The 15,374-nt window shown below is 42.7% G+C and overlaps 1 protein-coding gene and 1 pseudogene across 16 annotated transcripts in view; one reads left to right on the top strand and one right to left on the bottom strand.

Annotated features, from left to right (window-relative positions):
- Positions 1-15,374, bottom strand: part of NRXN1 (neurexin 1) — a 1,496,060-nt gene that overhangs the window by 639,994 nt on the left and 840,692 nt on the right. The window lies entirely within an intron of this gene.
- On the top strand, positions 7,395-9,273 carry LOC132585248 (KICSTOR subunit 2-like; annotated as a pseudogene).

Raw genomic sequence — 15,374 nt, forward strand, 5'->3', positions numbered from 1 at the left:
TGCTAGGCTTGCCATATTTCCAGTCTGGTAGACAGAGTGTTTACTTCTTCCTTAGGACATGTACTCAGTGGGAGTCAATGTTAAAAACAAGGTTGCTAGCAGGCCTGGCAAAAAAGGTTATTTGTCTATAATTGAGACTTCTCATGTCAACAGAAGCAGCTGAAGCTTCTCATAGCATGGGTGTAAATAACATCACCAAGTAAATAACATCCTATGAAGCCTCTGTTAAAGGGACAGGATATTATCTCTTCAACCTGTTGGTAGCCCCAGTTAAGATGACCCTCACCCTTTCAGAAGTATCCTAGAGACTGCTTCTGAAGATGAGTGCAGTAGCATTTAGGTCAGGCCTATACAACCTATATCTCACTAAGCCTATACAGAACCTCCCAAACATTTATTTATTTATTTAGATTTATATCCCACCCTCCCCGTAAGCAGACTCAGGGCAGCTTAAGAAGAAGGGTTGGCACTTGTTTCCCACTTTTCCCTACCGATAGGAGTATCAAAGTGGGTTACAAATTACAATCATGTTTCCCTCTTCCCCCCGCAACAAGCACCCTGTGAGGTAGATGGGACTGAGAGAATGTGACTGACCTGGGGTCACCCAGCAGGTTTCATAGGTGGGAGATGGGGAATTGAACCCAGTTGTGCCAGATCTGCATCCGTCACTCTTCCCCACTACACCACACTGACCACACTACGCCACATTCTAGCCTGTCTGATGCCTGAAACCCCCATCCCGTTTTTAAATTCAAGCAGGTAGCAAAAACAGGTTTATTGAATCCCAGATAGACTGCTGTTTGTGAGCAATAAGTTGGATTCAGGTGTTTATAGAAGGTTCAAAAGGTGGAGAGGAATTCTACCTGGGATACTGCCATGAAACTGTTTGGAAGTGCTTCAAAGTCCATGTCTTTTCCAAACATCATAGTTGACAATGGAGAAAAGAGAAATGTTAACATCATTTAAAAGGCAACAAAACAACAACAATAATATACTGATTTGCATGGCATATATTACTATGCCAAAAATGAAGCAATAGGAAAAGTTTCATTGTTCAATCCCATGAATAGCTAACCAAAAGCAAGTCCCTTTGTAATTCACTACCATTTAGTTTCAAAAAAGTATCTACTGGATCACAGCCTTGAATTTCCACTGGTCCCTGAACTGGAATTTAAAACTTTCTCTAAGGGAAATGCCTCAAGCAACACACAAAGCTACTCCAAAGTAATTGCCATGGGGTCAAATCTTTAGTAAGCCTAAGTGTGTAAGCATAATTAAAGTCAATGAAACATAAGAAACAGCATGGAGAGAAGAACTAGAATATGAAGGGACCTATCATGGTGTGACAATGGGAGCCCTCAAGATAAACTGTATCAGGAGTCATAAATATACAACTAGGCCTGAGAGCCAATTGCTTGAGGCATATCGAAGCTAATCCACGACTCCTGTCAATAATTACATTATTGACAGATTTATGCCAAAGACGCTCACCTAATTTTTTTTCTCCTGACATTTTATGGCATTGACAGAGGCTTTCAAATAATTCCTTTCAAGTATTCTCTTTCTCAAAACTTCACAGTCAAGTTTAGACGAGGGGAAGAACAGTGATTAATTGCTGTTTGCAGCCTTGCATGTGAAAATAGCAGGGTGGGGTTTTTTTTCCAAATTGTAAATTTTTTTTGCCGCAAATGCAATTCATACTTTCTCTCTCACGACTTCCCAAGTTAAGCCACCGTTTTAATATAATTCCATACAAGATTAGATTAGGGGGAGGGGAGGCAAGCCCTTCCCATTGAATATTCAGGTGCTGAATGTGCTTGAAGAACACCATTAATCACATTTGTCAGAAGTTTCAACAGAACCAGTCTATATGGTTACCCTGTCTATTATTTAGAAAGCACAGGCATCGAGCGATACATTCTACTGTGTTCTGTGCATCTGATTTGCATACAGTCATGCCTCCCTCCCTCTCTCTTTAATCTAAGCTTCTTTGGTTTTAAAAAAAAAGAACATAATTACGGATTTTCATTTTAACTTTGAAACCCAGTGACTTTTATTTTGATTGCCTCATAATTACAGGGCTCATGTCGATTTAGCGTCCATTTGGATTCCTCCGCAGTGATGTCTCTGTATGTTGGATTGGCAAGTAATGAACCGTATGAATTTAGAGGTGATGAACTATTGCTTTCCAGACACATAACTCACCATGAAATTGCATAGCCTTTAGTTAAGGCCTTTTTGCTTACTCTTAAATACTTCTTGGCAAATCTACCCAAGATTCTCTAATGAAACGGCAGCATTATGCTGAAGTATCTCATGCTAGCTTAATGAAAGAGCTTAGGAGGGGGAAAAATCACACACACACCAAAAAACACAAGCCAAGCTCATCCGTCTCCCTGCCAGGATTGTTCTTTGGCATTTTACAGTTACGGTGCATTGTGATGGTGATGCACTCATACATAATCTTACATACCTGGTCAAGGATCCTCCATATCAGTAAATTATCCATGACCTATATTTCCCACAAGGGAATGTTGCAGACAAAGTGTTTGACTAGAACTGACTGATATTAGGATGCATTGCATTTTTGATGGCTGACTTACAGCCCAAATTTAAAATGTATGAAGCAATGTATTATTTAGGGAAATCTGGCTTGGGAAAACATGCGGGAAGATTTACATATATGGTAGATCAGAGATGCTACTTTATCTGTAAAGAGGTATCCTGATCCTGTGGAGCCATTGACTCAGGGGCATGGTGGGTAGGTTGTCAGCCTTGGAACAGGGGAGTCCTGGCTTGAAATATTTGCTCAGCCAAGATAGCCAGAGTGGTCTTTAGCTTGGAGAAACGTCGACTGTGGGGTGACATGATAGAGGTTTACAAGATAATGCATGGGATGGAGAAAGTAGAGAAAGAAGTACTTTTCTCCCTTTCTCACAATACAAGAACTCGTGGGCATTCGATGAAATTGCTGAGCAGTCAGGTTAAAACGGATAAAAGGAAGTACTTCACCCAAAGGGTGATTAACATGTGGAATTCATTGCCACAGAGGTGGTGGCAGCTACAAGCATAGACAGCTTCAAGAGGGGGTTAGATAAAAATATGGAGCAGAGATCCATCAGTGGCTATTAGCCACAGTGTGTGTGTGTATAATTTTTTTTTTTTTTGCCACTGTGTGACACAGAGTGTTGGACTGGATGGGCCATTGGCCTGATCCAACATGGCTTCTCTTATATTCTTATGTCTGACAGGTTTTCACCATTCACAGTATTCTTGGGGCAATACCAGTGAATGGTTCTGAGGTGGCATTGTGAGGGTAGAGGATATGCTTTCACAAGGATCTCTTTTCCATATCCATGAGGAAATGACTAGGTGTGGCAAAAGAGGGAGCAGTGTGAAGCATATGGAAGAGGAAGAGAAGAGGACTGCTACATAAATGGTCTTGACATTTTTTACAACATGACCCATTCAATATGAAAACTAGATTATTGTAACTCTCTCTACATGGGGCTGCCCTTGACCCTCCTCCAGAAACTCAAGCTGGTGCAGAACGCTGCTGTGGGGATGTTGACGCTGTCGCCTCTACAAGCACGGATCCATCATGTGCTGCATGAACTGCATTGGCTACCTATTGAGCACTGGATCCAGTTCAAGGTGTTGGTGCTTACATTTAAAGGTCGATATGGCCAGGGTTCAGCATACCTATGAGACTGCCTCTCCCTGTATGAGCCCTGGAGGTCTATGATCAGCGACCCAGCAACTTTGGGTAATATCTGGCCCCAGAGACGTCCATCTGGCCTCGACAAGGGCCAGGGCCTTTTCAGCCTTGGCCCCTGCCTGGTGGAATGAGCTCCCCCTGGAGATCCGGGCCCCACAGGATCTGCTCCAGTTCCGCAGGGCCTGTAAAACAGAGCTCTTTTGCCAGGCTTTCAGCTGAGGCAGTGGACATCACTTGTTACCCTTCATTCCATCCCAGTGCTGAAAGATCTACTGGACCTGGACAACAAGCCATGTCTGTAAGGCAGAACCTGCCATTTTAGTCTCTGTAGTTTTAGATGTTATATATTTAAACTGGTCTTTTATTGTTTTTATTGTTGATTGTTTTTGTGATGTAACCTGCCCTGAGCCTGTCCTATGGGAAGGGTGGGCTAAAAATCGAATAAAATAAAATAAATAAATAAAATAAAACCTGCAGGGTATGTGGCAAACTCTGTAATTCCTTGATCCTGCACCCACAGCTTCTGCAGGAGCCATTTTGCTACTGTATCTTGTCAATGCATGAGGCTCCAGGCTGAGGCCATGAATGAGGCCATGAATCATTGTCCTATGTGGTGAGGTTGCCAATCCCCAATTGGACAGATAGAATACCACTGAAAAACAATTACACTTAAATCCTTATGTATGATTTTTGCATATATACAATTTTAAATCAGTGTATACAGAAACAACATCAATTTATAATCTCTTCCCTCCAGAAAAATTACAATCATTACAAACAACAGTTTTGTTTCAAAATTTCCAATAGAGGGATTTATAGTCTTCAGAAATCCTTCCCCCAATAAAGTTCATAATGCTTTCCAAAACATATTGTGAAATTCTTTCCAATGGAGGGACCAGGAAATCCTTACAGCCTTCATAAGAAGTCCCCTCTAGATTTCAAGACGTTTCAATACCGGTCTTCTTCAGTTATCAGGCTGTTAAAATGGAACCCGATTTCAATAACTTCTTACACAGACCCAAGGTTCACAGCTTTCAGCAGAATCAATAGGTTCTCTTATGAAGGCTGTAAGGATTTCTAGGTCCCGCCATTGGAAAGAATTTCACAACATGTTTGGACAGCATTACGAACTTTGTTTATTGGAGGAAGAATTTCTGAAGACTATTAATCCCTCTACTGGAAAATTTGAAACTAAACTGTTGTTTGTAAAGATTTGTAATTTTTCTGGAGGGAAGAGATTTTAAAATCGTATATATGCCAAACTCATACTTAAGGATTTACATGCCCATTGTTTTTCAGTATTTTATCTGTTTGTCTTGATGCTGAAACCCCTTCTTCTGTGGAATCTCCAGTTGGTAGCAGGGGATCCCCTGATTTGGAGGCCCTTCCCCTCTACTGGGCACTCAATTATACCCTATGGAGACCATAGGGTATAATGGAGAATCAACTTTTGGGTTTCTGGGGCTCTTGAGGGACTGTTTTTTGAGATAGAGGCACCAATTTTTCATCATAGCATCTGGAACCTCTTCTCAACTACCCCCTCCCCCAAAGTTTTAAATAGATTGGACTAGGGAGTCCAATTCTATGAGCCCCAATAGAAGGTACCCCCATCCTCCATGATTTCCAATAGAGGAAAAGGCATTTAAAAGGAGCATGGCTCCTTTAAAAATGATGGCCAGAACTCCCTTCAGAGTTCAATCGTGCTTATCACAATCTTGCTCCTGGCTCCACTCCCAAAGTCTCCTGGCTCAACCCCCAAAATCCCCAGGTATTTCCTGAGTTGGACCTGGCGACCCTACTGTGTGAGCCAACCCATGAAAGAAAATGGAGGGCATTGGTTTTAAGCGTTGCCCCACCTCTGGAAGGCTTCATTTGCAGCTATAGCCAGTAGTCCTACACAACGTAATATGACAACAGATGAGCCGGTCACCATCAAGGTAGAAATGGAACTTTTTTTTTTGCTTTGACCTTCGCTTGATCAGGAGAACCTGTTCTACACTGTAGCAGCATAGTGGGGGTTTTTTTTGTTTTGTTCTTTAATTGAGGTCATAACGGTTAGGCCAAATTAGGGATCTGTTTTCAGGATGGAAGGGTGGGAAATGCATAATAAATGGATAAATAAATTAGGTGTCACAATCAGTTAGGAGAACCAGTTTGAAAGCATGGGGTAAACACAATGAAGTGCCAAAGGGATGCTTACATTCCAACCTGTCATGGGCATCCAGTTCAAAAGAAAATGTAGAGGGGACTTCCATTGGAACTATCAGCATTATTGAATCCCAAGACCTACTAGTCTGAGGAGATACTGATTCTGCTAGCCTCTTCTCCCGAGTCAAGAAATAGAAAGAGAGGCAGAGTATGTTCTGTTGTGCTGAATCTTGAGCCAGGACAGGGTTGCTTGAACATAACAACTGAAGTCATTGTATCTTTCTACATCTCTGCTTTGGTCCTCTTTCACTGCTGTTTTCCTTTGCATTGTAAAATCTCTTCCATGTATCATTCCATTCTTGCCCCCCTTTCCTGTTACATTTTCCTATTCCTTCTACATTCATTTTGGTCCAATCCGCTGTCAGTTCCCAATTGCCTTGGATCTTCTCAAAGTGCTCTTGCCACTCACCTTTCATTTGCCTCAGGCCAAATTCTGAACTTTTCTGAACTAGAACTATTTCCTCACAGCACTTAACTCCTCCCACTATCTCTAGAAATCCTGTGCCCATTTTTCACCCTACAGGATGCATCTCATCCCCTTACCCAATGCCTGCTGGGATATTATGAGGGGGAAAGGCTGGGTTTTGTTTTGGTTTTGGAGCTGCTATAAAAAGAGAATGGTTGTGCCTAGTGCAACTGCAACCAATAACAAAACAACTGTGTGGCAATAAGCAAATTAAAGCATATATATTAGTGTATAAATACGACAACACAACATATACAAACTATAATAAAGTCAGTAATGTCTGATAGGATTGCACAGTTCAGTTTCATTCTTGCTGTAAAAGGCAGTGATACAAGTCCATAAGGCTTTCACAGTTCACTCCAGAACACACTGTAAGAAGCAACGGATCTTTTCCACAGAGCTTACATGCTTACACCAGTTTAATAACCACTGAAGCACAATTCACTTTCACTCTTGCTGTGAAATAATACAATTCCACAAGGCTTTCACAATTCACTCCAGAACGCACTGCAAGAGGCAAGAAACATGCTTTGCACCAGTTCAATTTGCCATTGAATAATCCCAAGTGTATGTAGACACCAGGAAAATGCTTCTCTCAGCTGTTCATGCTCCCGGACTTCAATTCCTCTATGCTTCCACCAGCTTGACAACAGCATTTTGCAAGACAAAGCTTTCTCAAGAGCAGACAGTTTCAACATTCTGTGAAGTTTCCAACTTGCTAATAGACAAGAAATTCTCAAAGGCATAAGCTCTACTACCTTCTCTGCTTGGGGTTCTGAAGTGGGGGGAAACAGGAGAGCAAAGGCACAGGTGAGTGTGCCTGCCTTGTCTGCCTGGCTGTGTGTGAGTGAAAGAGATCTAGCAAGTAAGCTAGGGACAAGGTAGGGCATTCTCTCCTCCCCACCCCACCCCGCCATGGCATAAACAGATGATAGAGAGAAGAAAGCTGAGTATGTAGAAGGAAAATCCAAACTACCCAGGAGTTGAAGCAAAATTAGGTGTATGTCAAAGTCGCTGCAGGCAGGAGTTATAGAAGGGGCCCTTGAAGAGGAAACCATTAAGTAGGAACAGTGAGTTGTGCCCTTAATACCTCCATCAGATGTCCTAATTCTGGGCAAGGGCAAAAATCAAACCCCCTCATTTAGACCAGAATTCTGAACATTAATAATCAAGCACTTTACATTGTTTTACTTACATTATTTGTATTCATGTGTGTGCCTCTCTGTCTATATATAAGTGACTGGCAACAGAAATAAACTTAAAATTATTTAAATTATTTTTGGTTTCCACCTCCATCAGCGAACACTGAGCTGTTAAAGCAGGCACTGGAAGCCAAGGTGATAGTTCTGAGAGTGATGATGGTGAGAATTCTCAGGAAGAAGCCATCTGTCATATAGGGCAAAAGAGTGCAAAAAAGGTTGAGAAAATCGTTAAAAGCATAGGTTGAAGTCTGTACACTTTCCTCCAAATTAAGGCTCTAGAGAGTGTTCAGTCTAAGCATCCAAAAACTTCCTCTGGCAACTATATTGTCTGGTCTCACAGGTTGTATGTGTGAAAGAGTGAAGACAAGATGAGAATCTGTTTGCATTGTGGCAGTAGACAAATGGGGGAGTTGATCCTCTAGGCATGCCAGTCCTGGTGGAGCAGGCAGCGATGGTGACCTTCTTCTTCCCCCGTGTATCTTTTCCTATGACAAGGCCCTGGACAATGTGGAGAAGGAACGCAAGGCGAACAAGAGCTCCAGGGCCAGCTGCTTTTCACTCCTGGCTGGGCTAGTTCACCTGGCTGCCATCGAGAAGACCTACCACAGCATGACCTTCTTGGGCCAGAAATGAGGTGGGCAGTTGTTCTTCAGCCAAAAGAACTGCTTACACACCTCATACACCCATCTGCAGAATGAACTGAAGAAAGTGATAGCAACAGGCCAGAATGCATTGGGAAGAACAGCCCCTCATCTGGAAGTACTCTCTCACCTCTCTAAGCGGCTTTGTTGTTGTTTTGTTCAAGCTCAGATGGAAATTGCTCATTCTATGGGAATGTACAACCTTAGCATGCAGAAGTTTGTCAGCTCTGAGGAACTGGCAAACACCTTGGAAATTATATTAAATAAATGTAGCTGAAGGTTTCATCAATAGATCCTTAGTCCTCTTGAAAGCAATTTCCAGTTATCAGAGTGGAAATTCCTCTTGTCCTTGGTCAACTTGCACAATACTCACTCAAAGCTACAAATGTGGGGACAGATCTTTGAGAAGCAGTGAGAAACATCTGTTTGATGGCCAATCTCAAGGCTGTTCCTTTGGCTAATGAAACTCAAAAAACAGTCTTTTTTTTTTGCCAAATTTAGCTTTTACTTACATGAAGCACTTAGTTGGCAAACAACTCCATTTGAAATGAAAACTTTGACTGGAAAAAAAATTCTTAGTATTTTGGGGAAATTTTCAGCTTCATTAAGAAATATGACATCATTAATATTTCTTTAAGCCTTGACACCCCAGGATCAGAGAGCTTTCGGGGATGCGTTTATCATCATCCCCATTCCTATCGGGAAGCCCTGAGGAGTGTAGATCAGTATCCAGCAGTAGTCTCTCTGCCCAGCGATAGGCCTATGATGCATTGGCTCAATGTCATTACAATTATGACTGACAGAGCCTCTGACCTCAACAGTTTGGAAAATCTGTTCCATCTCTATGATGACAAAGTTCATACCTTCTGCCCTCTCCTGAGAATCACTTTACCATTGTAGCTATTTTTTAATCTAAGAAGTCAGAGAGAGAGAGAGAGAGAGAGAGATTCTCACTTCATTTCTTTTCTCAATGAAATTTCACACACCCTTAAAAACTCAAAAGCTTTTGCAAGTCTGAAGCCTGGATCCAAAGGATGAATAACCGCTACTGTTAAAAACCAACATGTTCAATGTCTGCTTTGCATGTGTCTTTTCTTTTAATAATGTTTAATATTATTATTTAACTAACAGTAAAGTCTGTTGTAGGATGAAATACAACAGGCGCTAGAAAAAATATTTGGGAGGGGGGTGATGAATGTGTAGGTGGCAGGAAGGAAGGAAGACAGACAAACATAATGAACAAAAGAGAGAGACAGGGAAAGAATGGTAGGGAAAAGATGGGGAGAAAAGAGTGAGAGAAAGGCCCTTTCTCCATTCAGCTTTGTTCCAGATCTACTGAGCACTGAATCCACCTGCTACAAAGTCACATCATTCAAAATGCTTCTACGTTTAAAAATACACTCCTTGCCTTTTGAGGAGTTTTACTTCTATATTTGAAAAGAAGGAAGCCCCAAGCAAGGATTCCTGCCCCCCACACAATGATGCACACATTGTTGCTGCGCCACCTCTTTCATCTGCCTGGAACACAGGCAGCTGATGGGGGCGGCGGGGCACCTCTCCACCTCTTGGAGGCTGCCTTCCTTTGCCACCACTTCTTTTACCTGCCCAGGACCCTGGCAGGCCCAGTGCTAGGGCCTCAGGCACCCCAGGTCAGCACCTGTCCTGTGCCCCCACCTGTGCCTGCCCTGCCACCACACCCCCACCCAGGGGTGGGCCTGCACAGTGCACTCTCAGAGGCGCAGAGCATCTCTGAGAGCGCACTGCAGAAGTGTTCTCCTCTGAGTCATGCTCAGAAGCCACGCTGATAGCCCACCTGGCTGCTTTCACCTTGAAGACAAGAGCAGCCGGGTGGGGCATGTTCTCCACTGAGCTGAGCCTCCCTTGTGAAGGAAGCCCGGCTGGGAGAAGCTGCGTCGACACCCCACCCGTCTGCCTTTGACTTGAAGGCAAGAGAAGCCAGGTGGATTGACCTGGAAGTGACATCACAGTTGACCATTGACTTGGAAGTGATATCACAGGATGTGATGCCACAACAGTGATGTTGCATCCTGGTTCCTGGCTCCACCCCAAAGTCCCCAGATATTTTCTGTGTCAAACCTAGCAACCCTAGAATATGATTCTATTCTAGAAAGGCAAAGGATTTCCATCAGTCTGTCTCCTGACCAAACATTTCAGGAAGCACATCCATTAATTCCTCAGCACTTCTCCACATAATGCAAGATGTGACCTCTTCCATGAAGCTGTTACCATTCTGTGACACTGACTTTATAAGACAGCCTGGATATAAAAGTGCTGGGTTGTACTGGGCCTTAGTCTTTAAAACGAATGGTGCAATCCAGTTCTAAGCAAAGTCACACCCTTCTCAATCTATTGGAGTCAATGGGATTGGGAGAATGTAACTCTGTTTAGGATTGCATTGTAACTGGCTCAAGGATATTGCAGCTGGTCATCCATGTTCAGGGTTACCTCACATACATCCTTTTCAAATAGCATTTTCAATCATATATTCCAATGGTAAATATTGCATCTTATGCAACACTCACAGGATTCTTTTGTGTAATCTCCAGCTCTGTACTTGCAGTTTGGCATGCCCAGTGGAGTTACTGTTCTTGTCAGTAATGTGAGAATCCTTATTTAATTCAAGTGAAAAAAACCCTTAATTAATAGATTCCCTAGCCACTGAATCATTCTCTTTGTTAACACACATACACCTCGAGGGCATTCAGGTTTCCTTGTGTAGCCTCCTTCTCTCTGAGGCCTGGGAGAAATGTTCTTTGGAGAGACCCATGATAAAACTGTGATTAGAGCTATGCAAGCAAATAACAGTATTTGTCTGTACTTTGGGGATGTCTGTGGACACTACACATTTCCTTGACAGCAACCTCATTCTTCAATAGTTACTGATATATAGAAATAAAAGAACCTGCTGAATTAGGGCCAATCTACACCTGGCATGCTGTTGCACATTTCTGTCCCCTAGCCTAGCAGTGTTCAGTAACTTGGAGCCTTTAACTTGGAGGGAAAGAGCTGTGATGAAAGGCTTCACCTTTCCCCTCAAAATTACACCTCCAAGAGGTTTTTTAACCCCAGGAGGAAGGCTATAGACTGGAGCCACATGTTTTCCAGTGCCTACCAAGTGTTTTTAGAAAGTGAGCAGGGGTCAGATGGGGCTTTTCTCTAGCAAGGCTTCTGATTTAAAAAAAAAAATTGCTTTGGCAGCAACTACCACTGCAGCACAAGGATCTTCACAGCAGCCATTTTACAGCTGCTCTGCCTCTCATGACAGCCATTTTGTGGCAACCCAAAGATGACAAAACCATGCCTGCACTATAATGAATTCAGTTGTCTCAGTGTAAATATTGTATATTTGTGCTGGCATCATAAAGATTTACATATGACATTGTCATTAATCTCTGTCATAATAAGATAAGAGAAATACTTATATTCTTTTCATTGACATCCTCTATCCATTCACAATCTCATGTATTACCAATAACAGAGTGCAAGAATTGTATGTATTAGTTATCAACACAATAAAGTGCACAATTGTATCTTTTAAAGTCCATTTAACTGTTTAGATGTCCAGAAGTCCACTGAGTTCAGATGAAGACACCAGTATTTAGTACTTCATTTTGAAAACTATCTTCTACTGATGGACTGTGTTATAACAGAACATCATAATAATAACCATAAATAATACAAAATGGTAATTATTTCTTATATTGCAGCTTTAATAATACAGTAAAGAAGACTGACCTGTATTTGACCATTAATATCACATTATTTCAATAGATGCCAAATGAAGAGTATTATTCAATTTAGGAGGAGATAGTTCAGTAGAAGATATGTTCTATTACAACATTATGGCACATTATGGTTCCATCATCTTTGCATTGTTTACTATACCATGACTCCTTCCCTGTTTGAGCCATTTTGTGGCAGCCATTTTGTGGCTTCACCACGCTTTGTCAGTATTCCAAAGGTGCCCACAGACTCCAAAAGGTTGGGGACCTCTGAGTATTTTTTACTCACAAGGAGAACAGCCACCTGGGGAGGGCAGTTTTGAGCTGGCAAGCAGCTAATGAAATAGTTAAGCTGCAGTTCTCAGCTGCTTCGATTTCTAGTCCTGTTCTACTCCACTACTTTTTTTTTTTAATGCTAGGTATTGAGATTATCTCGTGGAGGAAATTAGAGGACATATGTCTCTTGCTGTTTTGGAAGGCTTGTAAAATGGAACTATTTAGAAGAGCCTTTGGCACCACAAGATGATTTGCTTGATGGGTGTTTTGAAATACATGGACTTGGATCTGTTTGCACAAGGCACACTGGAAAACTGTGAACTTGCATAAATGCAAGTTTTAGAGGAAATGGGCTCCAAAACAGAGACTCCCTGGGACACAATAAACTCATTCATAGGATCCAAGCCACTGTCCTCTTTTTCTTTTTAATGCTGGTTGTCCAGTAATACAATCCTCTGCAAAGTTATGCCAGTCCAATCCCATTGATTTCAAAGGGCTTAAACTGATGGAAATTCTGCATAGGATGGACCTGTTCATTCCATTTTTACTTTAATTCTTACTTTATTTATACCATGCCACAATTATGTTACATGTTGTCTTAATTTTATTATTACCTACCTTTGGTGCCAGTTATCTGAAGAAAGGTGGGCTTATAAACATGATAGATAGATGATAGATAAAGACAGACAGACAGACAGATACTAATGACAGCCTCTAAGACAGCTTTTCAATTAAAAAAATAGTTAGGGGGAAGAACATACAACAGAAAGTACTATGTAAGAATGTAGACCGTGGAAGCTCTCAATAGATCAACCTAGAAGTCATGTGCGTGTGTTGGGTGGAGGACAGAATCTAATTAATTGGGACTTCTATTCATTTGCTTCCTTTTCACCCAAGCCATTAGCCTTTTTGCCATCACACTGCCTAATGAAAACAACATAGGCTAGGTCAGGGGTGGCCAAACATGCTTAATGAAAGAGCCATGTAGAATAAATGTCAGATGTCTGAGAGCCACAAGACATAAATGTAAGATGTTTGAGAGTCTCAAGGAAGAAAGGATGGAAGCTGGCTTGGCTGGAATAAGTGATTTAAAGAGACAAATGCCTTCTTCAAGCTGGCTGATGGGGTGGTGAGGGCTTCAAGAGCCACACAATCGGCTTGGTCACACAGTGTGTTGTGTCCATGTTAAACTGACCCAGTTTTGTCCCAAATATCTTTGTTCTGGATATTATTGATCAGACTGCCATACTGCAGTTCGAATCACTCCATGGTGAAATCATTGTCTGCCATCTACACAACGGCACCATGCAGTTCTCCCCCTCTCTCCGCTATTATGTGCATAAGTGCACAAATGTCAGAAAACGTTTTATATGTGGTTACACGGTTATGTGCATATCGCTAAGTAGTAAAAAAAAAAAAAGGTGACTGTAAACCGGATGTCTGAGGCTCCGTTTCTCCGGGACAGCCTTCAGATATCCGGAAGTTGGTTGAGAACTATCCAGATGGAGAAATCTACAAGTTGAAACTGGACAACTCAAAAAACACTGCAAAGGAGCAGGTAACAAAATAATCCGGATCTAAGAAGGGTTTTTTTTTGGGGGGGGGACGATTGACTACCGGGAGGCAGATGTTGCTGTCTGATCAGCCACTTTTAATCCAGTAGGAAACAGCAGCGACAACTGATTAAACTGTGGGCGATTTCCCACACAGCTTACCGAGGAGCGAAGTCCCTCCTCACCGCGCAGCGTCTGTTCGGATTTCCCACCAACTGCTCCGTGGATTCAGGAAGTGCCGGACCTTTTGCATTGCTAACGTAAACTAGGGTTTTAGCGATTTCCATTTGAGACGCAAAAGGTCCGGCACTTCCTGAATCCGCGGAGCAGTTGGTGGGAAATCCAAGCAGATGCTGCGCGGTGAGGAGGGACTTCGCTCCTCGGTAAGCTGTGTGGGAAATCGCCCTGTGTGTCTGAACAGGGCCAATATGTTTGAAAGAGCCACATGTGGCTCCTGAGTCACAGTTTGGCCACCCCTGGGATAGATGCTTTAAAAATGGTAGAAACTCTAGTTCTCTGCATTGTCTCCTCAGCATATATGACTGTCAGGTTCCCTGACAGTTGTTTTGCTGGTTTTGCTCGCACTGTATTGTTACATATTCACTACACTGGCAGCCAGTATGCAATAAAACTGTGAGACAGGTCAGAAGGAAGAAGAAGACTGCAGATTTATACCCCACCCTTCTCTCTGAATCAGAGACTCAGAGTGGCTTACAATCTCCTATATCTTCTCCCCCCACAAAATACACCCTGTGAGGTGGGTGGGACTGAGAGGGCTCTCATAGCAGCTGCCCTTTCAAGTACAACTCCAGCGATAGCTATGGTTAACCCAAGGCCATTTCAGCAGCTGTAAGTGGAGGAGTATGAAATCAAACCTGGTTCTCACAGATAAGAGTCTACACATTTAACCACTACACCAAACTGGTGTAAAATCTAATTCTACAGAGCTGGCCTGAACCTTGACCTAGTGGCAAAGGTGATGGTGCAGATGACCCAAGCATCCTTATGGGATGGATACAGTTGGCATGCAAAATCAAGAACAGGGAACAAATGGTGAAACTCTGTGTCAGCAGCAACAGGCCAGCCATGGGAAGAGTAGATGGGACCCATGGGGAGAGAAGCCTCAACCAAAATGAGAGTCCTTAGAGGCAGAGAGAGAGCTTCCAGAGCTAAAAAGAAGGAAGCTGGGCCTGTGCCTGAAATGTGGGACCAACAACCATTTCACTGCAAATTGCCCAATGACATCCATCCTTCCAGAGCTAAAAAGGAGAAGGTCCTGAAGAAAAGCAGACCTAGGTTGAAGCCCGACAGGTTGGCAGCCAGTGATGGGTGGCCAGGCCACAGGGTGAGCCAGCAGACAGCCAGCCAAGCTCTTCTTCAGGTAGCAACAGTGAGAGATCATTGCCATTGGGAAATGAGCAAGACCTGCTGTAAGCAGCATGAACAGCAGGTCAATGGAATTGATGCACCACCTCAGGTAAGAACTAAAGGAACTTTTATATGCCTACCATCCTAGTGAACCCCACCTTGGGGATCCATATCAGACCATGTGCCCTCAGACTCAGGG

The sequence above is a fragment of the Heteronotia binoei genome, chromosome 1 (assembly GCF_032191835.1).
Source record: "Heteronotia binoei isolate CCM8104 ecotype False Entrance Well chromosome 1, APGP_CSIRO_Hbin_v1, whole genome shotgun sequence".
NCBI classification, from domain to species: Eukaryota; Metazoa; Chordata; class Lepidosauria; order Squamata; family Gekkonidae; genus Heteronotia; species Heteronotia binoei.